This window comes from Synchiropus splendidus, chromosome 1, assembly GCF_027744825.2.
Source record: "Synchiropus splendidus isolate RoL2022-P1 chromosome 1, RoL_Sspl_1.0, whole genome shotgun sequence".
NCBI classification, from domain to species: Eukaryota; Metazoa; Chordata; class Actinopteri; order Syngnathiformes; family Callionymidae; genus Synchiropus; species Synchiropus splendidus.
The window spans coordinates 4,737,168-4,762,060 of NC_071334.1; the positions used below are offsets into that span (position 1 = coordinate 4,737,168).

The window sequence follows — 24,893 nt, forward strand, 5'->3', positions numbered from 1 at the left end:
CATGTAAACCAAGAACTTGTTTTGATTCCAACCACATCATTTCGGAGGCGACAACTCCGACGATTGTGAGAGGGTTTAGTGCCTGAACGGCTCGAAGTCGGTGGCAACACTCAACAGTAATGTAAATGTAATGCAAAACTGGAGGTACCGTAGTACGAAACTGGGACTGTATTGACGCCTTCTCTCAGCTGTTTTGATGGCTTATTGTCATTGCTTGTTCATAGTTTATTGTCGAAAATCCTGGGCATTTGCAGTTTGTTTCAAACCTGTTTTTTCCTGCAAAGCAGCCAAACGCAGATGGTTGTCCCTCGTCCCTCATTTTTTAAACTGGCTTCACCTATTTCTTATGATGCTCTTCGTCCTCTGGTGAGAAGAATAGGCTTCCGTGCTAGAACATCCAGATGTCATGCAAAGGTTCAGCATTTCTCGTCTGATACTGAAGCTGGATAGCTTTTTCACCTGCACTCTAATGGTGCATCGACAGCTTCAGTGACATCCCAAAGGCTCATTTCCGGCTCTGGCTTTGTGTGACAGGACTCTGAATTTGATTCACGTTGTAATAGTTTTACACTTATTTAGCCTTGAAATGCAAGAGAATGAACTTTGTAGACGATACGTGACCATTTCACACCACACATCCACGCACTGTTCCAGAGGTGTGTCGCTGACACTTTGCATCTGAAGACAATTCTGCACAGTCTACATGAAAAATAAGGCAGTGAGTTTTCCATCATCCAGGCCAAAACTATAAATTCTTAACCACAAGAAAGCATCTGTCCATGTTTCACAATCTTCCCAACTGCCTGCTTCAGGAGCAGGACTACGTTGGCTGAACCCCAGTCTCCCTGACAGCTCAGGTTTATGTGGACGTTTGAGCAAAACACGCAATGCTGTATTTCTTTGACAAATCAATACAACCACCATCTCAGCTCTCCTTCCGTTCCCTCCCTCTTCGCCGCCTCGTCCCAGCTCCCCCTATCATCTTGCCCTGTCTGGGAGAATTGATCCGCTCGGATTGACTGATATCAACCAGCGGATTGAGTGATACTCCCACCCCCCTCCGCTCTTTTCTTTTCACAGCACTTTTGACACATAAATAAAATATGTGGCCTTTTTGCTTGAATCTCCACAGCGTTTGCTCAGGGAGAGAAGACAGGTCTGCTGTTGGGAGCCGCGCTTCAGCTTGGAATCGGCTGTTGGCTGCCTGCTTGAAACCTGCTGAACTATCTAACCTGAGTGATTTTAGAGCAACAGTGCGACTTTAGAGAAGGAGCAATGCATTACTGAAGGTTTAATCATGGTCGTAAAATCTAAAATTGGCAAAAGAACAACGAGCAATTATTATAAATGATTCGACAACCATAATGAGAGTCACTCATCCACTCATCAGATGGGGAATGACGTACTACCTGAAGGTCAAGATATGTTTAAACACCTGTTTTAAAAAGCCTTTCAGAGGCAAATGTTTCCAAAAACTATGAAAGATGCCATTTCATCTTGCATCAAAAAGTCACTTCCCTTGTTATCGTGCACAAGGCAGTCATACTTTCTGGGACTCCTGTCAGTGTCCACATCCTGGAGTCAACCTCATCCTTTCACAACCGAGTCTCAGCATCCTCTTCCTCAAAGACACACCTTCTTTTCCCCAGTGTTTGTGCTGCTCTTTCCCCTCCTCTGGTGGTTCCGTCCACTCTACTGTACTTCCTCAACTTCCACTTACTGGGCTCCGCTTTCACTGTATTCCTTTTCCTGGTCACTGACCTTCTTCTACAGCAAAAATAAATAAGTACATTTCAAATTGTCACTGAGTCTGTATGTATACTCGGGCTAGGATGACATGCATCCGTCCCGGTTCAATACTTTCCCAATATAATTTATGTCGCAAATGTATTAATTTAAAAATAATAAAGTATTATTCACTCTTTATATTTATACAGTTAATAATAACAAGGTGCCAGAACAGGTTCTGACAGTAATATTTTGGGGTTAAACTGTTTCACAGCCCACGACGACCATCCATGGCATTGATGGGGTTATTCCAGTATCTACAATCCTTCAGAGCCATAGTGAGCAGCGGTTAGCAGTTGGCACAGGGCTAACCCAGCGTAAAACTCTGGCAAAAGAGGCTTTTGTCCGGCCACACTTCCCATGTGTCTGGCCTTTCTAGCCAAGTGACTTCATATGGATCTATATCATGAATGCAGTCCGTGGTGCGTTTGCTAGATGGCGCTGTGGAGTGACAGTTGGCTGCCCGATGCTAGCATCAGCTACGTGGATCCAGCAACCATGGTCCATATTTGGTGTTTGAAAATAAAAGCTTGTCACATGAGAATGTAGGAAAAAAATAAATGACCCTAGAGAGAAATATCGAAAAAAAATGTTTTTATATATTCGGGAATCGATTGTTTTCCCCAGCTCCTGACGTATACGTGTCAAATCCCAGTGAGAGTGAGAAGTTATTCACCTAGCCATCCACAGATCAACATGTTTTCATAAATGAATGAAATAAAATGAAAACACAGATGAACATCATCATCTACGCACAGTACACTGGACAGTGTCCCAAGTTTCACCTTGCGAGTCAGAAGTAACCACACACGTTCGCACTTTCGTAACCACAATTAGCTGTGACCGCACAACCAAACCGTGTTGAGAGTCGCTTCAATATCAGGATGAAATGATTTATCCCCGCAATTAACGGCCCGACGCAAAGTTCCCGTCCTCACGTTAGCAAGATATTCCTGATCTGGCTGCAAAGGAATTTTAATGTCACGACTAGAAATAGCTGCAGGGTGAACTAACCTTGCGTCCCCGTTAGGATTTCCACCTCGGCATGTTAGACAGTTGAAGGGGCTTAAATAAACTCTTGACACTTCTTTCATACGAATGTGGAGAACACTCGCACATTCATACCTATATTACGTAAGTGTCTGAGCCCCGGGGCCGAGGTCGAGCCGGAGGAAGAGGAGACAGACAGCTTAAATATACACGTACTACAACAGACAGCTGATGGGATTAATGAGGAATTATCTGTGCGCACACATGTTCCAGCAATATGTGTATCTGTGATTTAAGTTGAAGCCCTGGCGAGTGTTTGCCTCACAACAAAGCGACAGCCTTTCTGCATACCGTGCACTTACACATCAGAATCTGTCAGGTAATAGTTCATAAACCATGTTCAAACATTCACATTCTAATTCATGCCATGCAACTTCATATATACCATAGGCTTCTATTTTTGTATTTATTCATTAATATTACGAGCTTTTTTTTTTCTTCTTGTGAATAGCAAAATCAGAATCTAGTATTGTACTATGTGTTATTGCATTACATATTTGGTAATTGACCATAATTTCCTTTTTTTGTTTTGTAGTTTTCAGAATAAAAGTAGAGAAATATACCTTGGCTGAATCAAACAAGCGATGGGTTATTTGACATGAGACCAATCTGTCCTGTTACCAGCTTCTAGAAGCATGGAACTAATGTATTCAGCACTCCCCCTATTCTTCCCCATTCCCTTAACATTTTAGCAATCATCCACAGAGTTATTGCGCTTTCATCAATATAACACAAGCTCAGGAATTTATGTCCCCAAGTTCTCTTCTTGCGCATTAAACAACAAGAAATACTGCTTCTAGTAGCAGGCATCAATTTGGTCTGCCATTTATTCTATTCCCACTTTCAATCTCCCTCCCTGGAAACCCCTTAGTCACCTCAGATGGGGGCGGGGGGGTGGTGGAGGGCAGATTCCTCAGACGGCGTGACGGTGTGCTTAGCCACGTTAAGCCAGTCTCAGCTTCAGCGCTGCTCCTGGTCGCCGTGAGGAGGGAAACCTGGGATGCAGAGAGAGAGAGAGAGAGTCAGAGGAAATGCTGAGTCGACTGCCACCAATGCTCTCCGTATGGAGGAGGGGGGCATATTCATGTCAGGGATTCCCCCATGCTGAGAGGAAGGGAAGGTGAAGCCACGACTCTGATGTTGCCTCTGGCTCTCAACCCGTCGTCCTCCTTCACTTCTGTGTCCAATTTTCTTTAACAGCCTTTATTACCGCACCTCTCTAGCTCTTTAAGCTCTTCATTTAAAAGTACTGCTCAAGCTAGATCCTGAAAATGAATTTTAAAAATCATGTCTTAAGCAAAGGAAAATGCATCATTTTAGGAAGGGGACTACTGTCACTTTTCGCCCAGCCCTCTACGTGGCATCATATTCACTCCCACCGTGGTGAGATGAAGTCATGAGCGACGCCAAATTTGCCCATAAATATAGCTGCTAAGGGTCGCGATTGGGAATCAACTCATGTCCAAATTCCCATGACTTCAATGTATAAATATACGGAACTAAGAAGCAAAACTCACCCGAACGCAAACAAAGATGGCTGACTGTCACATCAATTGCTCTCCAGGTTATTTCTGACAATCTACATCCACGAACATATCAGCAGCTACTGTTTTAATTGGCTGGATTAAGGAGCCGCTGAACAACTCGGTCACACACACAAACATTGCCCACCTTGGCCTCATAGACTCCACCCATCCATCTGTCTCCGCCCTTGTGAGGAGCTCCGTAACAACACAACAAGCAACCGCTTCTGAGAGACTACTGAGAGAACACCATAACAGACATACTTAGTTACTACTTACATACTACTACTATTATTGTTTCATTTGGCATGTACATTTTTGGGGGGGCGGGTGCACAAAAAAAGGCCAAAAACTGACAAAACTTTACAAGCTTATTTGCAAAGGTTATTGTTTCCTGTCATGTATTTCTCGTGACACAAATGATCGCCACTTAAAAAAGAAATCTTCCCCAAAATCTGGCAAAAAAGGGTCAGTGTAATCCTGGACAGAATGGTTATCAACAAACTCCAGCACCTTTTTAATCAGACCATACTTAAAAAAACAGATGTCTCAGCATACTGTGCCTTTTATCTTCACACCTGAACTCACTTTTGCTTCGCTCACATGCTTATTCAAATTCTTCTCGACGGTGGAAGTGAGGAGGGGTGAGGAAGAAAGATCAAGTGCGATTTGTCTGCCTTACAACATCAACAGAGGCCAAGTGATAAACCTGACTCTAGAAAAGCAGCCGTCGCAGCTCGGCACCATTAATCACAAGATAATATTTAAAGTGCCTCTTTTATTCTTTTTGCTTTAGAAGTTGGTTACCTTCGATTTTCTCTGCTGGGAAAGCATTGCTTGAGACAGGAAATAAGAGGTGGCTCAATACAAGTTATCTTTGATGTGAGGATTCAAGAGAGCCGTGAGTGTGGGGGTTGACTGGTTAAGAGTAGATGAATGCTCAGTGTTGAGTCCTTTGTTTAAGGCCTACACGAGTAGAACAATTTCATAGTTTGAGTGCTCCACCATCTCGAGCAGATCAATAAGGTTCATGGCAAAACAGTCAATGACCCACCAATAGAGTTACAGGACATGGGCAAAGTTGAAAACACAATTTTGATTTCATGGTCTGCAATTCAAGTCAATTTTAACAGGGTATACTGACTGCTATGTAACTAGTTTTTATTAAAATAAATCCATAAACTGATAAATTATAGGTCATTGTTGTTGAATTCAGTTGCACGTTTTCTAGACACACAGTAGAAAGTCCGGTTTTGTTCTTGAAGTACATCAAACATTTTAAAACAAAGTGGAAACAAACACTAAACACATCATGGAGGTGCACATGAACATGATTTTTTTTGTCGGGTTATTCATGGAAAAATCCCCAAAGAAAAATCACAAGGATTGAAGTCGGTTGCTCAAGTTGCGCATTCCGACGTACATATGAAGAAACGTACAGCCTATACACAGCTTGGATTGGATAAAGACTTACTACTCCTGATGAAAAACTAGCATTTTTATTCTCAACAATTCAGTAAATGACAAGACCCTCTCCTTCTCTGTCACTATGGCTACGACGGCTCAACCAAAGTTTCAAAAAATCCAGGTGGAAACCCTGCAGTATATAATAATAACTCTCCTGTACCTGCATCAATTTTTAAGAATTACTCGACATATATAAAGTATCTCCTTGCTACCTTGTTAAAAGGAGAAACCAGGTCACGATATTGATATGTTGTTGGTGATGTGGTTTTCTAACTTGTTTTAGATTATGATTATTATTATTATTATTATTATTGTTGTTAATATTATTATTATTGATTTTACTTCATCTTCAGCTATCTGGTTTTATAGCCATAGAAGGCTGACGGTTCCTTTCTCAAAAGTTGTGTGTCCATGTATGAGTCAGTAAAAAAGTAGATCCATTACTCATGAGTCAACCAGCAGATACAGGTTCAGTTACGGAGGAAGTTGCACATATTGCTAGCAACTGTTATGACTTCTGTCTGGACGCTCTCTCTGTTTATAAATCATTGCCATTTTAAAGTGGATCCCACTGAGGAATCTCGAGGGAGAAAAGTACAAGAACTGATTTCAAAACATGTGAGGCCTATGTACAGTTACTTCGCTGCTCGATGATGCACTCGCTTTACTGGATGTTGCTCAGCAGGACCAAAAGAATGTGACGTAACTTGTGTTCAACATCTCATTTGAAAATCAAGTTTTAACTGACTAAACTCTCAATAACGATAAGACTTAAATTTTTCGCACGTTAACAACTGGGGTTCAATAAAGTCATAAACTGCAGTCGAGGTGAATGGATTCAATATACATTCCGCTTGTGGTTTTAGTCATTCGAAGCATATATCAGTAAAAAGTGTTCCTCTCGGGTCAAGTATGACCTTAAAAGACGCTGAATTGAGCAGGATAGCGTCTCTATTAAACAGAATTTTCAGAAAAAAAACAGGTATTCTTGTCAAGGCAATACGCGTAAAGTGCTCCACGCACACCGTAAATCACTCCAGCAGACATCGGCAAGTAGGTGAAGCGCCATCACTAACCACCTCTCTCCCACTACAAATAATCACCTCCTGGTGGGAGGCAATGAGACGGAGGGGGTCGGGGGAGGGGGGGATAACAAGAAATAAGCAGCAATCTTGTCTTTTAAGCGAAAGCTTGGGAAATATTTCAAGGGGCCAATGAATTTTGTGGCAGTGAATGGGATGTTGGTACACGTTTTACTCAAGGAAATATAATGGCGGATATTATTAGATCACATTAATCACAAGTGTGCCAAAGGCAGTGACAGCCACGCTGAAAAGGATTGAAAACGCTGGTAATGGATATAAATTACCCATTGTGTGATAAAAGCTTTTTTTTTTTTTTTTTTTTTTTTTTCCCTCACTAAGAAGGTAAAAGGAATAAAACACCACGAGAGCCACGAGGTGTGTTTGGCGCGTGGACGTGTGTCTGTGTAACACGTAATAACGCAGGGTTATCGGCACGGGATTAACATTTTAAAGGAATCAGATAGTGGTGGCGAGGCCTTGTATTAAAGGCGTCGGCGTCAGAAAAGAGGAAGGGATTAAAAACAGATGAAATTGGTTTGTGGCGACGGAGCTGCGAGGGAAGGGGAGCGTGTTTTGACACAGGTCTGTCAGGCGTTTGGCGCAGATAATGACTCGCGTCTCCCCTACGCCGTTATTTATCGCTGACTTGGCTCGCAAACAAAAGATCAATAATTTTGAGCAAATCTAATGTTGTCCTCGCCGCTAATGCGCTCGTCCATCACGTCTGTCATCTCCACCGAGAAGATGGACTGATTCTGGGTTTATTTGGAGATCAAATGCAATTATATCACATGGCTCTAATAACAGAACCCCACCGCCGCGCCCCCCGCCCCACACTCTCATGTCGAGGCGCCACTGCATTTGTATATGTAAATACCCAAAGAAAAAAGCTAAACAAATGAGCGCGTATGTATGGGACAGGCGGTCGGCTTCGCCGCCATTTTGCCACATCAATCTTCATTTGCTCCTCAGACCTTGCTTTTGAAATATGAAGTGTGTCAACAGCTCGTCCCCCTGCAACACAGGAGGCGTGCAAACATCCGTCAAAGCATCGCGCCCGGTGTTCACCAGTTAGCCCTCCAGCACAGAGAGATGAGACGACAGCAGATTCCTCAATGACAACTAGCCCTGGGTGAGACACTTTCCAGCCACCTGAACTCAATCAGGTCCCAGCGGAGGCAGCGTTTTGGGGGGTTCATTTCATCTCTGTCCCCTTTATTCTGCCGCGCCATGTTGGACTTGTCTCTTAATGCAACAAATTGCATTCAGACTTTTTCCTCCCTGCTTTCTGTGGCGTGTGAAATCGCATCCACAGCGGCACAGGGACTGTCGCCTCCACATTGAAACCTTAAGGAGGTCCAGGTAGTCTTGAGTGGAAGCAACACAGATTTGGAGCTGAGTGTCTACAAGGCTGCCGAAGTTCACGCCTTGAAAACTCACATTTTTGACATGCAATTACCACTATAGGGTGAATTCTATCACTTCTGTCTCTGTGAAACGGCGCCCGTCCTTACACCGCCAACTCCGCTGTGATCGTGCTTGTCAACGACAGTCACCCTGTTGCCTGCGCGGCATTCATGCTCAAACAGGAAGCAATGAAACTGTGTCCGTCCTCTCCATCTCTAACTCAGTTATTCAGGGATCCTTCAGTCTGGGTTTAAAACAAAGAAACCTTCATATTAAACACCATTTATTTATCTATTTTCAGTTGATAAACTGGGGTTGATCCTTGTAAATTCTCACTCACAGCTTCACTGCCTCCTCAATCCAAGTGAATAAAGAAATACTTTTGAAAGTATCTGTTGTGACACTCAGTAGCAAACAAATGGAGGACAAGCATTATTGTCCCTTCCTGTGTTGATAGCATCTTCCTTCGTAACATTAAGAACAGATGCAAAAAGAGTGAAGAATCTGTGGTTAATCATGAGTTAACTGTGGCCGTATCACGATTAATCGCGATTCAGTAGTGCGATTAATCACGAAGAAATACAGTCAAGAAATAAATGACAGGTGGACACTGAATAAAATACCACATTACTAAGTTATTAAGACAGATTTTTGGGGGGCAGTATGAGCATAAATGCTAACAGATGGTAAACAGAATCAGTCAGAGGGACAGTTCATGTACAAGTTTGTGAACAAGGCCAAACTGAGACGGTCTGAAGCGGAGCAAGACAAGAATCGGGCTTCATGTATGTGGTGACTGAGGACATGAAGACAAGGGACGAAGCTCAAGCTAGCGTCCTGGCAACCCCCCGACAGGAAAAGACATCCAAGCACTTTGATCACACTCATATGAGGAAGTCTCAACTTCATTTCAAACTGACAAATATTGTACTTTTTATGGACTACAGTCCAATACATTGCTTGGCACAGTAAAGTCTACAGAAGCACAGTTTTGCTATGGCTTTGGTGGGTTAAGAGCTTGGGAGTATTGGGAGCAACAACAAGATGAATCAATGAGAATAGAAATCTAAGATGTCGCAGTGTTCAACTCTCTATAAAATGAAGAGAAGTCGCTCCATCTCTGCGGGAATAAAGCTGGAGGCAGGTGCTAGAAGCGACGCTCCCTCACTTCTCTGTGGGACAGGTGTGAGAAAACAGTGAGAAATTAAGGTCACCGCCAAAAACTCCACCCACTGAGTTGCTCACCAGTCATGCAGACTTGTGTGGAAACAAGTCTGAGACTCATGTTATAAGCACATGTACACAACTATATCTGTTACAGGGCAACAAGCGAGGTCCGGATCATACAGCGCTACAGGGATCTTTGAACTCAAGTAACCTCCCGAATGCACCTGATTCTTTCTCTCGTCTCGCCAAGTCTCTTCCCCCCGCTGTTCCGACACTTTAGCAATGCGACAGACTTCCTCAACGTTGAGGGCAGAGAGAGGGCACAGCTAAAGGTCAACGCCAAAACACAGCGCTTATCCTCCCAAGACAGTGTTTTAATGGCACTGTCAGCGACTATTATCGTTTTAAATGTTTATTTCCCACTATATTCAGATTCATTTTAAGAATACAGTCTTGTTGCCTGTGGCAATAACACAGAAGACGCATAAGAAACACGGTTCCCTTCTTGGTTTGTTGCGAGAGCTTTAGACCACTGCACACAGGGATGGAATTTTTATTAAGATTATTACTATGATGTGGACTTAACCCCAACAAATGAGAGAATGCGTGAAAAGTTATTTTTCACGGTGGAAATTATCATACCAGACTCGAACAAATGTCATGGCACGGTTCGTGTGGAAGGTAGGCCCAAACATGGAATTTGTAGACAGCGGTTTCGCTAACAATACAAAGAATTCATTGTTTTGTAATAACTAGGGATGCACCCATCCTGATCCTGGTATCGGCTATTGACCTATCCAGCCCCTTATCGTGGGTTTAGTGGAAAAGAACCGATCCAGAAAGCCATTATGGGTATTTCAAGTCACATTTAGGCAGCACATACTCAGCTGTGAAGAAATATTTCACCCTCACTACACCGACAACTGCAACGGTGACATGGAATGTACTCACTTTTTGTTTCGTACTTTAACACTGGTTTCGGATCAGTATCGGTAACGGTCGATAACCAAAGCCCAGGAATCGGTATGATGACCATAAAAGTCGGTGTGCATCCCTGGTAATAACCCCCAGATAATGACCCAAGTTAAACTTCTTTCCAAGGCGAACTCTTAAAACAGGTGAAAAGGCGACATGCAAACTGCTATCACATCCTTACGGGATCGGCATTTGTTTTCCAAGAAAGAATGGTGTGCGTTTCATGCAAGCGTTGTCCTCAGTGGAACCACATGAATCGACGGCAAATGCTCAATGGGTCATCTTCATGTTTAAGCCAGTCTCTTTGGAATGTATTTACTACCGGCGAGATGACGACGTAGTGCAGTCAGAGGCAAATATGACTACAGCAATATGGCCGCTTACTCACCACAGTGCCATCGAGCTTGCTGTAAGTGTGAATTCATTACTGCAGTCACAAATTTGAGTCAGAGAGGTTTTTTTTTTTTCGTTTTTTTAGAGCTTTCAAACATCTTAGTTATTTCCGTTTGCTAAATGGATGTTAGAAATAAACTCCTGCCTTAAGTCAGGTTTGTTTTTCAGGTTTATATTCTTCAAAGACAGAAATAAATGTGCGAAAAGAAAAATATCCCCATTTGTCAATGTTTTCATGTAGTCATTCTATTATGCTCTTCATAAATGATGATTTTGCTTTTTTTTCATTTTTTTATTCTCACCGTTTTTCATACAAAACCTTTATAGCAAAAAGGCTTGCGGACCACAGCCCTAAAGGCACATTAACCCCATGTGGGTGAAACACTAGCAGTGTCATAAAACAGGCACCAAAACATAAGTCAAATTCAATATTTATTGTTCTTACAGCTGGACCAAATGCAGCCCAAGGTCAGATTTGAGAACCTCCAAAGCATTAAAGTCACAGACTAGACACATTCAATGAGTGTGTTTTCCATAAAAAAAAAAAAAAAAAAAATCACAGTCTTGTTACTGGTTATGAATTATTTCTCCTAACTTTTGAATCCTTTGAAACTAAAGCTTTGAATGACGGTTCTTGTTGTTAGAGTCTGCCGATCTCAAGCTCCTCCTCTTGAGAGCCTTCCTGCTGGAAAACACTTTTTTTTTCTTTAAATCAAAACTAGCAATTGAAGTTTTTTCCCCCTAATTTCTTTCCATTTAGATCACTCTCCGGCCTTGTCTACTTCAGTAGTAGCATTTAGCCGCGTGGAAATCCTTTGACACGTCTAATCTACTTCAGAGTGACACAGTGGGCTGCTATCGGTGCGTCTCTATCTCAGCCAGCAGACATGAAGTAGTCTGCGAGCCTGAGAGACTGACACCACTACTGCTGCTTTTTTACTTCCCGCCACCCAACACTGCGCTCGTAGAGCCAAATATCGCCTGTGGGATTCCAGCGCACTTAAGAGTCATGTCAAAGATCTTGACTATGAGTGGCATCTCCCTTAGCCGCCGACACCATGTTTCCTCTTCTCCTTTTTTTCCCTCCACAGAGGATTTTAACTTGTCACTTTCTTAAACACACGTATCAAAGCGCAGAGTAAAAAAAGGCGAGCAGACAGATGTTCCGCTCATATCTTCCTGCTGGAGAACAATGTAGAAGGAAGAGGAAGGGAAAAAAGCGGCGATATCCCTTTGCAATGGCGACGACTGGCAATACATCATTTGTATTGATGCAATATTTAATTTCAATATCACATGTCAAAAGGTACAAAATGATAGATCATAGGCGAACTAAATGAATTATTAAACGCCGGCTGCGCCATCAGCTCCTCTTACGATCAGCTGTGTCAGAAGAGTGCAGTTGGTGAGTCTGGCAGCGTTTCAAAGCTTTTGTCGTTTTTCTTTTCCAGCAGCATCCCGGCTTTCTTAATCGAGTTTTCTGTCACTTATTCATGTTCCCCAGACACTGGGAACCACAGATCTGTCCCTCCCCGTGATCACAGACCAAACTCACAGCCGCTCATTTATTCAGATATTTCTTTCTTAAGTGACAACAAAGTCCTGATTAAATATTGAGTCGGAGATAAGGATGAGGAATTGAGTTTATCGGAGAGTCGAGAGGCTGAGCAAGTGCTTTCCAAAATTGATAAGATTATGACCACCTGCCGAACACGGGATGGACTTCTGCCGCATTTTTATTTATTTTGAATTCCTCAATCAAGACTGTTTAATATTTAAAATTGCAACTGACCACCGCAAGAGCTGCATGAAGAGGGAAGGCCCAAGATATTAAGCAGATGTAGGATCATTCAATGAGTTGCCCATTCTTCCATGCAAAGAGACAAACTGATGGGTTTAAGAATAAAGAAAAAACGTTACCGTAAATTCTATCTAGAGTGCACCAGAGTATTAGCCTCACCCACTAACTTAAAGAAGGAAAATAGATGTTCCTACACAGCGGTCTATAAGCCGCGGGTGCAGTGGTGCTGTCTGCCCCGTAGGAAGGCTTAAAAATGCACGAGGACCACTTCTAAACTAGTTTGGAAAACGGGCTCCAGCATGGAGACTGACTCATGAAACAAACTGGTCAATGTACTGAACTGGAATCATCAACTTGTCACAGGGTTCTTGTCCATACTCAAAAAAAATGGATGACGTATCCATAAAAACTTCTGAAAAAAGAGCAATTTATTGTGCTCTTCTCCCAAAGGTGCAGTGAACTCGGTGGCTATTTACAAAAAAAAGGAAAAAATGCAGCCAAAATGTACATGAAAAATTGGAGTTCCACAAAAGCAACCAAGTCAGCTTTCCAAAAAATAGAAAAAGAACAATTAGCTTTCCAACTCACAGGTTTCTCAGTTCTCACCCACCAACAATACAAAATGGCGTCCCTTCCCCTGGACGAATCACAGGGCATCAAATTCCATTTTACAATAAAGACAGTTTCTGTCTTTTCGTTTAAGTTTGAAAGCGTACCTTCCAAGGAATTTATTTTTATGAGGCCATTCCTCCAATACAATGCCCCAAATTCAAGCAAACATCATTTTAAGATCCGTGACACAAACCGTGCGAAAGTGCGCACATAAGTGCCCAGCAGCAGAACTGCTCCAGTTTGGACATGCGCGTTCTGCTCGACTGGCTGAAAGACACGTCTCGCTGGCTGCTGTGAGTTCCATGTCACACCTTTTGTTCACATTGAAGCGCTGGCATGTCCCAAGCTCCGCCACCACAGCCGGTCTCAGCTGCTGCTTCTCGTCTCCGCTCCTCCAGGAGATCGGCACTGTGGGCGGAGCTGCGGACGTGCGGGTGAAAACTTCACATTTTGAGCGTTTTAAGGTCAATAAAACGCTGTTATGTCATGGGATTGATGTGAGGAGGCTCAATATTTTGGCAGCATGAGGCTCTTTAGCCTGGAAAAATCCATATACTAGAAAAAAATAGTGCCTTATAATCTGGAATTTTTTTTTTTTCTTTTCACATCTGGTCCATGCCTTGAATGAGACGAATGCAAGTACATTTCTGAGCTAGAAATCCACCAAAAAAAAAAACCCTCCCATGTCACACACTGTATGAGACTCGCTTCCGAATTAGGATGAATTTGATTTTCCAGCTGGAGAGAAAAAAAAAAAAAACTCTCTGAAGAGCAGATGGACTAAATGAACACCATTGTCAAATGTGCATGTGGAGCATCATCCTGATTCTCTAACCCCCATGAGGCTGAGATTGCAGGGTCCAGATTGCCGGGGCTGGTAAGGGGCATGGTGAGTCCCACGAGAAGTCACAGCCTCCATTTAGCGTCCAGATCCCATGCAAAACAGGGCCCCCGCGTGCGTCCACGTGCTCGCACAGGGCCTGGCGAAAATTCCATTTTTATCCCCCTTTTGTATCGCGGCCTGCTGTCTCTGCCCGAACCATGCGCTCTCACCGCCCCCCCCACCACCACCACCTCCCCAGCCCCAAGACTCCCCTTCCCTTTCCTTCTCCTTGCAACAACACAACACAGTAGAGTCGTTAGGACCCTCTCTTCATTACTTCAAAAAACCAATCATTAGACACCAGAGTATATACGTAATTAGAAAATCACTTCCTTTGCAATCCCGGCTAAGTAGTTTACATACTGTAATTACAGGGACAAAATCAATTTTTAATCATTTCACTGATTGGGCTCATCAGCTCAGTAGGAACATTGTATCCTGCTTGTTGTGCGAAAGCAACATCTGGGCTAAAACAATTACCCTTTTGTGTTGCAGCGCGGCTCGGAAAACGCCTTGCTGCCACTTCCCCATGTCATGGACGCTGCCTTTCTCTTTCCCTCCGTCTTCGGACGCCGCTTTCTTTTCCCTAAACCTTTGCTTTTCCCGTCTTCCTCTCTCGCCCGCTCGCTCGCTTGCTCGCTCGCACGCTGCCCTTGACTTGGACGTGGAGGATCACATTTAAAGCTTAATAAATCAATACGCTATAATAAGCCGCTCTTGACAGAGAGGCAGAGAAAGGAGGTGAAAAAGACAACATATTGCTTCAGGTTTTCTTCCGCCCTTGAAGTTAGAAAAGCGTCTCTTTTTTTTTGAAACAGATCCTGCTTTGTCCGACGTAAGCACAGGTGTGCAGCGGAGGCAAGAAACGGAGGGAATCTGTTGGAGGATGACTCGATCTAAACGCCGGTGTCCGTCCTGGCGTGTCTCACCCTTCAGCAGCTAATAAAACGCTTTGTATTCTTGTCTGACCGAGGCCTGATCGATCGACATTAGTCTGAACTCTCCCTCTCTCTCTCTCTGTCTCTCACTTTGAAAACTCAAGAAATCTGATTTTCGGAGGGGCGTCGGGGGGAGGGTCGGGAGGGAACAAAAATCGGTTAATGCATTGATCACCCGAGTCGTATGCAAATCACATTTGCCTCTATTTTTTTGCCGATCGATAGCATTAATTAACGGCTTCATTTTAGCAGCACCCCACAATCCTGTTAGACACCGCTGTGGGGCCGAGAAATCAACAAGGGCCCCTCCCCTGCAGCGCCCCCCCGTCCCCCAACTGTAGCCATGGAAATGAACGGTGCGTGGCGCAGGCCATAAATCAGAAGATTCCATTTGACCATGAGCTCCAGTGCTACGAGTTAAATATGAGAACCAACACAGCATGCAGGTGGTTCATCCTACACCGGCTCAAAATTATGACTCTCTTTAGATGCAGGAAATGTGTTGTCTCAGGTTGTTGCATCACAGCGAGGTGACCGACAACTTTCACTGTATCTGAGTCGTAGAGCTTGCACTACATAGAGTAGTCATTATGTGTCTTAGATTTCTTAACCTTGAAATTGACAAATATTTTCAATGATTTCAGTCAAGTTTTTTTTTTTTTTTTTATCAAAAAAAAAAGATGCAGGAAAAGTGTTGCTAAGGATTGCAACTTTGTTTTGGGTTGTTGAATCGCAGTGGGGTACGAGGTGACTGACAACTTTCACTGTATCTGAGTCGTAGAGCTTTTCACTACGTACAGAACTCATTGCGAATCTTCAATTTTTTAACCTTGAACTTGACAAATATTTTCAATTATTTCATTTTTTTTTCACATAATTAAAAATATAAAATAAAAATAAGATACAGGAAAAGTGCTGCTGAGGATTGAAACATTGTCTCTGGTTGTTGCATCGCAGTGAGGTAGGAGGTGACCGACAACTTTCACTGTATCTGAGTCGTAGAGCAGAGTGTTGTTACAGACTTTGATAAGGTGATTATTATCATTATTATTAATATTATTCTCAGCAAAATAACCAAACAGCTGGTGAAGTTCACAACTATTACACTACTACACGATTTCTGAACCTTGAAATTGACGAATATTTTGAATTATTTCAGGTTTTTTTTCTATTACTGTATAAAATAACGCGCAAAATGCTGTTTTGTCTGTTTATACCTACGCGTGTGTGTGTGTGTGTGTATGTGTGCGTGTTGAGCGAGTGGGGGGGGGCGTTTGTGGCAGTGGGGGGGTTGCTCATTTGAAGAGCTTTTCCAATTATACAATTAGTCAGGAATGTAGGCCAGCGGCCTTGGTGTTCCTCCTGCTCACCGACCCCGGGTGGAACAAGTGCCCTCGCCTCACTCTTTATTCATCTGTTCCCTCACTATGATTTACATCCAGAGAAATAAGACACCAAATGGCAGATGATAAGCCGGTTTACGTTGCTAGCCTTCGGAGGTACGGGTGAACCGGTGGCCACGTCTTGGAGGGGCTGACGCTCTCTGTGAACTGGATTTGCGTGTGAATGACAGTGCGCTAACAATCCAAGTCACAGGGTCAGGTCTACTCCGGTGAGCGGCAGTTTTTCCGACCGGGGCCCCGCAACTGCCTGGCCATATTTTGGACCACGCGGGTATTAGTCGGGTGGTCGGCTTGGCCCACAAACAAACTGCGTTTGATTCTCCTCTTGGAAGTGGCGATACATGCCTCCGCCCCAACACGCCGCGTCCCAACACAGCCGCGCCCCAACACGCCCGCGCCCCAACACGCCTGCGCCCCAACATGCCTGCGCCCCAACACGCCTGCGCCCCAACACGCCTGCGCCCCAACACGCCTGCACCCCAACACGCCTGCGTCCCAACACGCCTGCGCCCCAACACGCCTGCGCCCCAACACGCCTGCGCCCCAACACGCCTCGCGCCCCAACACGCCTCTCGCCCCAACACGCCTCGCGCCCCAACACGCCTCTCGCTCCAACACACCTCGCGCCCCAACACGCCGCACCCAGCACGCCCTTGGCCCCAGCACGCCCACGCCCCGACACACCCACTCCCCAACACGTCCGTGCCCCAACACACCGCGCCCCGACACGCCCACTCCCCAACACGTCCGCGTCCCAACACGCCGTGCCGGCTTTCTAGCACGAAGCAACAACAACAGCCAAGTGCCATCTGTTGGCATGTGGATTTTCTGTAATCTCCCTTTACTGATTATGACTACATGAACCTCTTAAATAATTATCCGCAATGTAAAAAAAAATAAAATAATTATAATCATTAACTCCCACAAAGTCTGCCACTCCTCCCGCAAATGAAGGCTGTCAGAGAGAGCGGCAGATAAAGAGAGAGCACACACCAGAGGAGGAGTGGGTTCGTCCGTGTGCTGTGTTGCCTTCAGTCATGTGTTATTTATATCAGACACTTTCAGGAGCAGTGACAATCGCATCCAGACAGTGTCGGAAAATGTACTCGACAACCGACGCCCCTCCTCAGCCATGACCTCGAGGTTATAGATGGAGCAGGTGGAAGGAGAAGTGACGGGAAGAATGATCTATCAAAGATCTGTTGCTGATTCAAATGAAGTGAGGGGTTTCCAGAAGGGTCAACGGTGTCAGAAGCCCCTGTTATTCGCTACAGTTGAGGCGCAGATAACAAACATCAGGACCACGTTTAAACTCGAGATAGCTTCATTCAGTAACACCAAAGTGACTGAAAGTTCATAGCAACTTGGTTTCTCTCCTTCCTTTCTCTTTTGAAACTCAATTCCTGTCGACTAAAAAAAAAAAAACGTTATCTTTATCAACACAAAGTTGAAGTCATGCCTCTGAATGCTTGATATGACATCTCTGAAATGCAAAAATAGTGTCAATACAAGTCAACAGTCGCTGTCAAATTGACTGAATTTTTAGTTCAATCCCCTCTAACACAATGTAAATGCCATACATGACAAGTTATATTACATTTCTATGACTATGTCATAACATCATTATTGTAGCATTCCATAGAATTCAGCCCATAAAAGGAGCAGAGTGAACAACAGTCATTTCTGTCCCTTGTTTCCCCTTTTTGGTCGTGCGTAGCTGTGTCTTGGTTTGAATGAATGGATACAAATATGGCAGAAAAAAAGGAAAGAAGAAGTGACCACTGAGCATTAAATATCTGCATGAGCAGAAGTGTCTCATGCAAGTCTGTCTCCAAATCCCCATGCAGCCAAGTCATCTGAACGTTCTGCGTGAGGAATGCTGCTGTTTGAGAATACGTCAAGGGGAGCATGTGCTCTGCTCCCAATATGAGGGAACTCTGAGGCACACATACCTCAAATATGACACAAAGCAGAGTGGATTCATTGAGAGGGGGTCGTCTTTGGAAAGCTGCAGGAGGGAGGGGCCGGACAACGTTGACATAGACTTGGACTGGGCTTTTTTTGAGGTGAGAAGATTGAGTATAGGCTGACAGAAAGGGGGAAGCGGATTCTATTCAGGCTTCAATAGAAACTCATTCATCTGATTATATTCATTTTTTTTTATTGTATTAGGGGCCATGCATGAAATGTTCTATGCATATTTTAATGTTAAAACATTCAGTATTTGCTCAAATAATATGTTAATACAAAATATGAACTGCTAAATTCGAATTATTATTAGTTTCAATTTGTAACATACTTTTTCAGTAACAATTTTACCACCTTGTATTTGTATTTTCAATATTAAACCTCATCATTTGTGCGTTATTTCAAACCGTATTAGTTTTGTCTTTCCACTATATCATTGTTCAGCATTGTTCTTGTTATATTGTCGCATTTTTTTATTACATATTTTTATCTATTTTTATATATTTGGTGTATATATATATATATATATATATATATATATATATATATATATATATATATATATATATATATATATATATATATACATATATACATATATAACCATAAGTCTTTCAACATAACCAACTCACCATACATGGCAAAAAAGTCAAACATATTAAGCGTACCCTAATAAGTCGCACACATACATAAATATAATTACAGTGGATGGTTGAGTCGGTTCGGAACAAAAAGTTCAAGTACATACAGACGACGGAGGGGTGAAAACGTAGCCGGAGGAAGGAGCAGCGGCACAGCTCGCTGGTGCTGGTGTGTCACCCCGTCACTCACCAGCACATTGATAGCAGCCTATCACGGTGAGAGACAGGGTGGCCACGCTTCTCAACTCCCTCTATAATGGCTTGCACCTGTTTAGCATGTCACCCCTGTTTGCTAATTGTCTTCTTGAGCTACGCAGAGAGGAAGTGACAGCTTCTTGGCTTTTTGACAGGAAGGTGGGGGATGTTGGGTTGACTGGCAACCAAAGCGAAGTTTGAGCTACTGCCTGACTTTCTGAAGGAGGTCTCATCGGTTTCAGACAGCGGCATGTTTTGCACGTACAAGCGCAAGAGAATAAAAATATATAAAGAATGAATTAAAAAAAAATAAGACAAGAAAACATGTCATGGTAACACAATGGATTGTTCCTCAAAGGGCGAATGGTGCAAATATTTCTTCCAACCGATCAAGCTGAGACAAGATGAAACAAGCAACACCTGACAGACGACCATGTAGTTCGGCTCTTAAGACACCTGATGGTGAAAAGGCTCTTGACTGGTTGGAGCCAAAACCTGCACCACCCAGGCCATTAGTGGAACTAAATGTCGGCCCCAGTACTGGACTCCTGTAAATCAAGATCTCATCCAAAACAAGTGGACAGTAGGTGAGTCCAGTCGTCCTCTCTGCCTTTACTGACTGAACTAACACACAGAATACAATGGAGAAGGTATGAAGTCTTGAAACACGCTGTGCGAGTGGTATCAAGTCCAAGAAGATGCCTCACATGTTGAACATGCGCATCCTCTGCTGTTATTTCCAAAAGATTTAAGTGACAACAAAAGGTGTGTGATCCTGACAGACACCTTTAATATCCTCCCTCCAGCCCCCAGTCGTCAATCGGTGTGATCGTACCTGGTGACTGCCGCCGCTGGAGCAATTGCCGGATGTCAGGAAGCGTGTCAACAGCTCCGCAGAAGGTGGGACAACGGGAGCCTGGAAACAAAAGCGCACACCAGGAAATTTACAGTCAGCCACATTTGAAGTTGACAAGTCGCTCGCACAGAGACACACACCATGTTCTCATTCTGCTGTTTACATGCCAGTCAATCCCAGCAGTGCCCTCTCCTCAAAAGCATTTTTTATTTTTCCTGAGGACTTCCTACGCACTCACGACGGAGCTCACAAAGATACCGTACGAGCTGGTTATATTTACCGACTTCATATTATTATTTTTAATTCAACATGGTGATTTCCACTTGGACACATGCGGCACTCCTTCAGACAAAACATGGGGACAAACAGGAAGCTTTGTCCTCATAAGACAGGAAACTAAGAGAGGAGCTTGGGCAGAGGATGATATCCGATACAGCCTTGGAGCCGCGGCGCTTGATGCCGGAAAAATAATCAATCCCACACAAAGCATTGGAAGTGAAAGACTGCCACTCCCAGTTAAAGTAGCATGGTAGTTGGGTGGGTGGCAGCGGAACCAAGGCCTCACTGGGGTCCGGCAACCCTGCGCTGTGATGACCACCAGCCTCACGACGTTGAGTCTTTTTAGGTCCAAATACGTTTTAAGCAACAAAATAGGGGAAAACATTCATGGCTTATTTCTCATCCAGGACACATGAGGTGAGGTTGATCTTTCCAATTCAAGACAATGGTTCTTAGTAGAACAGAAACAGAAGTTCGACCGTAACATATTCATGTTAAGGAAAAACCATTATAGGATTCAGAAAACGTTCTTAGCATTTAGTTTAGTATTTTACACGGTAAGAGGCTTTTGACAGGCAGCACACCCCAAATGTGTTTCTTTATTGACAAAGCAAAACGTTCCCGATAAACAACTTCACAATGCAAGTTAAAGCTGTAAACAGCTGTAATTAGCGATAAGGTGCGTCAGGATGAGACACGGTGCGGAGGGACACTGGAAAACAGCGAAACATCTGCAACGCTGGTTTCTTCTCTTCCAACTGCAGAACTAAATTGTCTGTCATTTACATTTCTTTTTTGTGACATTTCCGAAGTCTGCAAAAATGTCTTGGGTGATAATCAGCATCGTATTGTGTATATTTGTCCGTTTTTTTTAGGCAACTAAAATGGGACCCATCAATCATTGCCGTTGCTGGAATAAAAAAAAAGTTGTGTCTTGGAAAATGGGTGCAGATGTGGAGGTGCTGCAGCAGGAGGGCCACCCAGATCTAGCTGGTTTAAATGCAGCATCAAGACTAGACTCACTTTCTCACACAGTGGGACGCACACCCACTCACACAAAGACGCAGCGTTGCCTTAAGTCACAATCCAAATTGGCTCCCAGGGGCGTTCTGACTACCTTGTTCACCAAAGGCATTGTGTATGTTTTCAGACTGCTTAGCATATGCTACTGTAACCTGAGATCCCAACACACATGCGCACACACACACACACACACACACACACACACACACACACACACACACACACACTTGGTAAAAAGGTGCTCTGCTGTCTCCCATCAGGCCCTTAACTCGATTCAAAATTGTTCTCATCCACAATTTTCCATCATAACCAACCGACCAAGCAAACAGACTGAGCTCTAAAGCATCATTTTCAATGACTCTTAAACATTCAACTGCTCAAATCAGGAAGTAAACAGTGATTTGATTCGAGCTTTTGTTCAACAGTTCTGCCGCGGCCAGTGAGACTCACATGGTTTTACAGTCGTCGTAACATTGTAGGTCAGGCAACTTTTCTGATGCGTAAAAGGCTCTTTTGGTGCAGACCTTTTTCGGAGCCATAGCTAAATCCAAACTCGTCGCTTTGGTACAAGAACAATTGAAGGGCTGGTCGTGGTTCACCTTCATTGAACAGCTTCAGACACATCGCACAGAATGTGCAGACAAACAAAAAGAGGTGAAAAGGCACGGACGTCTTTACTTCCAACATATAAGCTGCTGCCGCAGACTGTAGACAGCTTGCACTGTTATGTCATCATGCACCTGAGTCGTGCGCGTTCATATTGTTTGAGAGCTGCAGAATGAGCACACATATGATGAGAAGTCTCCAAACATGCGTTTGTGGTGGGCAGTAACATGCATTTGCTATGTCTACGCTGCCGAAAATTGACGTGAAGAAGCAAATCTGAGGCCTTGTGAGTCCAGCCAGAGTGATGTCAGAGAACATCAAAGTCGGAGAGGCGGGACAAATTCAAGAAAGACAGTAAATTCACATAGCACCTTACCGAGATTTATTCAAAAAGTCGAGACAAAGCAGAACTAAAATAAAAGAAATAACATGTACATGCGCAAGCACGTGAGACATGAATGTTGGATACCAGAATATCAGAGGTAGAAGTAGGAAAACAAGGTGAGATTTTGAAAATGAGCGTTTTAAATGGTGGGCGGAGCTCACAAGAGTAAGTGTATGAATGGTCAAGCAGGACACGGAGCACTGGTTCTGGACCATCCTAGTAGGGTTTCAATATATGTTGCATCTTACGCTGCATATGTTGACGCCATGGGCAGCGCGTCATGGAAAAGAAGTGGGTAAGAGCTCCTTCAGCTCTAGAGCAGGGGTCCCCAACATGGTGCCCACGGGCCCCAGGTAGAGACCAAGAGAGTGGGCCGTTAAAAATAATTTTCATGTAATAACCATCTTATTATATTTCATTTTGTGATTCATTTTTTGTTAAACCATTGTCAGCAATGAGACTTGAGTATTTGAGAGGAATACCATCCATTATATATGGTGACCTCAGAAGTGTGCACTGAATCGATAGTAGCCCTTCGGATCACAGTGGCGTTGGAGTAGCTTGTGTCCCTTGGTATATGAAGCACCTCAAATGATCATGGGTTTCAGTCACCATGGCCTCATAAGGTACCATTAACAGCAAGTGACATCCATATTGAAGTATTGACAAGAGCTCAGGCCCTCCGTGTGGAGCTTTTTAGGCACTGGTGTATTAAAGATTGAAAACTTTTCAAACAAACAAATGCTACCACTGCGAGATAAAAACAATAGCGTTTTTTCATCCTGGCTGCTGAAGTGTGTTTTGAGACTGGTATTATAAGATTATCTCCCGACAGCCTCGAGAGTCTCCCCCAAAAACATCAGAGGTAGCGCTTGTATCAAAACATAGAACCATTTTTCTGACATATCAATGTTGACAGTTGATTAAATCTCACTTCAATTTCTCCTAAGCTCAGTGTGAAGCGCCGAAAATGGCAAAGACTTAAAAACAGTCTAACCTTTCCTGTGTTTACCTTATTAAATAGTGTGTGAGGTGCAATACACAAGGCGGGGGAAACAATATGTATAAAGCCGGCAGTGTTTAAGCAGGCGAACAGTAAAGTAATAGGCAAGAGCAGTGAAGTGTTGACTCTACGAAGGATGCAGGAAGGAGGGGGGGTGGGGGGGCGGGTGGAGGAGGGGTACACCTAACTGCACACACACACGCCGACACACACACACCTCAATATACTTCCTACACCCGACCGGCTGCCTGGCAGCCGAAGTTAACATTTTCAGAGAAAATATTCCTTGCCTCCAATAGTCCGATGTAATTCATTTTCCATCTCTGTTCATTAATCATTGTTAAAATTAGTGATCCATTTCTTCCACTCTGCCATCTGCACTCAGCTTCCTAACAAACATGACACCTCAGCGCATAATAAAAGCTGACAGCTACGAGGAGGCCTTTCCAAATAGCTTTCTGCATATGTGCACCTCCAGCGACCACGCTGTTGTCAGACAAAAAAAGTGGGTTGTTTCGCCCGCCGGCTTCCCAGGGGCACACGCACGCGCACCGTTTCAAGCATCTGGGGTACAGGGCCACGCAAAAGGCACGTCGAGAGGCCAAAATAATAACAGCAATAGTCTCAGTCACATGCCGATATCATGCACTCGCATACACAAAACAACAGATGTGCCTAATCTTGAATGGAATGTGCTAAAACCCTGATAAAGTAAATCTCGAGTCAAACTTCTCACTCAAGGGGTGCAGAGGGGGAAACCAAACAACGATGAAAATCAAGAGAGCAGGAGGAACGGCCCATAAAAAAGGACATTTGTTTCATCTCCAGTCGGAGGAGAGATCTTGCTGTACCTTTCCCTCTCTCACAGGTTTGACTGACTTATCCTGAAGAACATCAATCTCTTCATTTTAAATGTGTCAAATCTGTTCTGCCAGGCCGCTTTATGTGGCCCTCAAGACCAACAAATACCTGTAGCTACAGTCAAATTTTACTTAAAGTAAAGTACAAAGTTGGTCACCAGCAAAGTGTAAAGTTCAAGCTTTGACAGGCCACAAGCAGAGATAAAATGTCAAGAATTTATCTGGAAAATTTCGGAAAATCCATGCAGGTCATGGGAAAACACGAGAAGAAAGCCAGACGGTCTCCGGTGCTGCGAGGCGGTGCTGACAAAACTTTAAAAGTACACAATTAATTGAGTGCTTTCCTTAATAATAAAGCAACGTAGCTTGTGCAGGTCCAGGGTGTTGAGACGCACCTGCTCGACTTGTTCTAGTCACAAGCACAGAGCTGAGTATCTTGTTGGAAAACAAATCTTTTGGCTCCTCACCTGCAACACCCATGAAAAACAAGTGCCAGGGCTGCTCTTAAGGTGCATCACAAATGTCAGTCACCTGAATTTCAGGGAGGAGAAGGTCAAAGTTTTCCCCTCGTAGATTGAAAATCTA

At 43.7% G+C, this 24,893-nt stretch overlaps 1 protein-coding gene across 2 annotated transcripts in view; it reads right to left on the minus strand.

The window, feature by feature from the left end:
* Positions 1 to 24,893, minus strand: part of znf536 (zinc finger protein 536) — a 209,773-nt gene that overhangs the window by 159,794 nt on the left and 25,086 nt on the right. For both annotated transcript variants that reach the window (XM_053882289.1, XM_053882298.1), the window contains exons 2-3: positions 20,132 to 20,212; positions 3,714 to 3,833 (exon numbers count right to left, since the gene is read on the minus strand). The gene's annotated coding sequence lies outside the window, so the exon portion shown is untranslated. The remainder of the gene's footprint in view (positions 1 to 3,713; positions 3,834 to 20,131; positions 20,213 to 24,893) is intronic.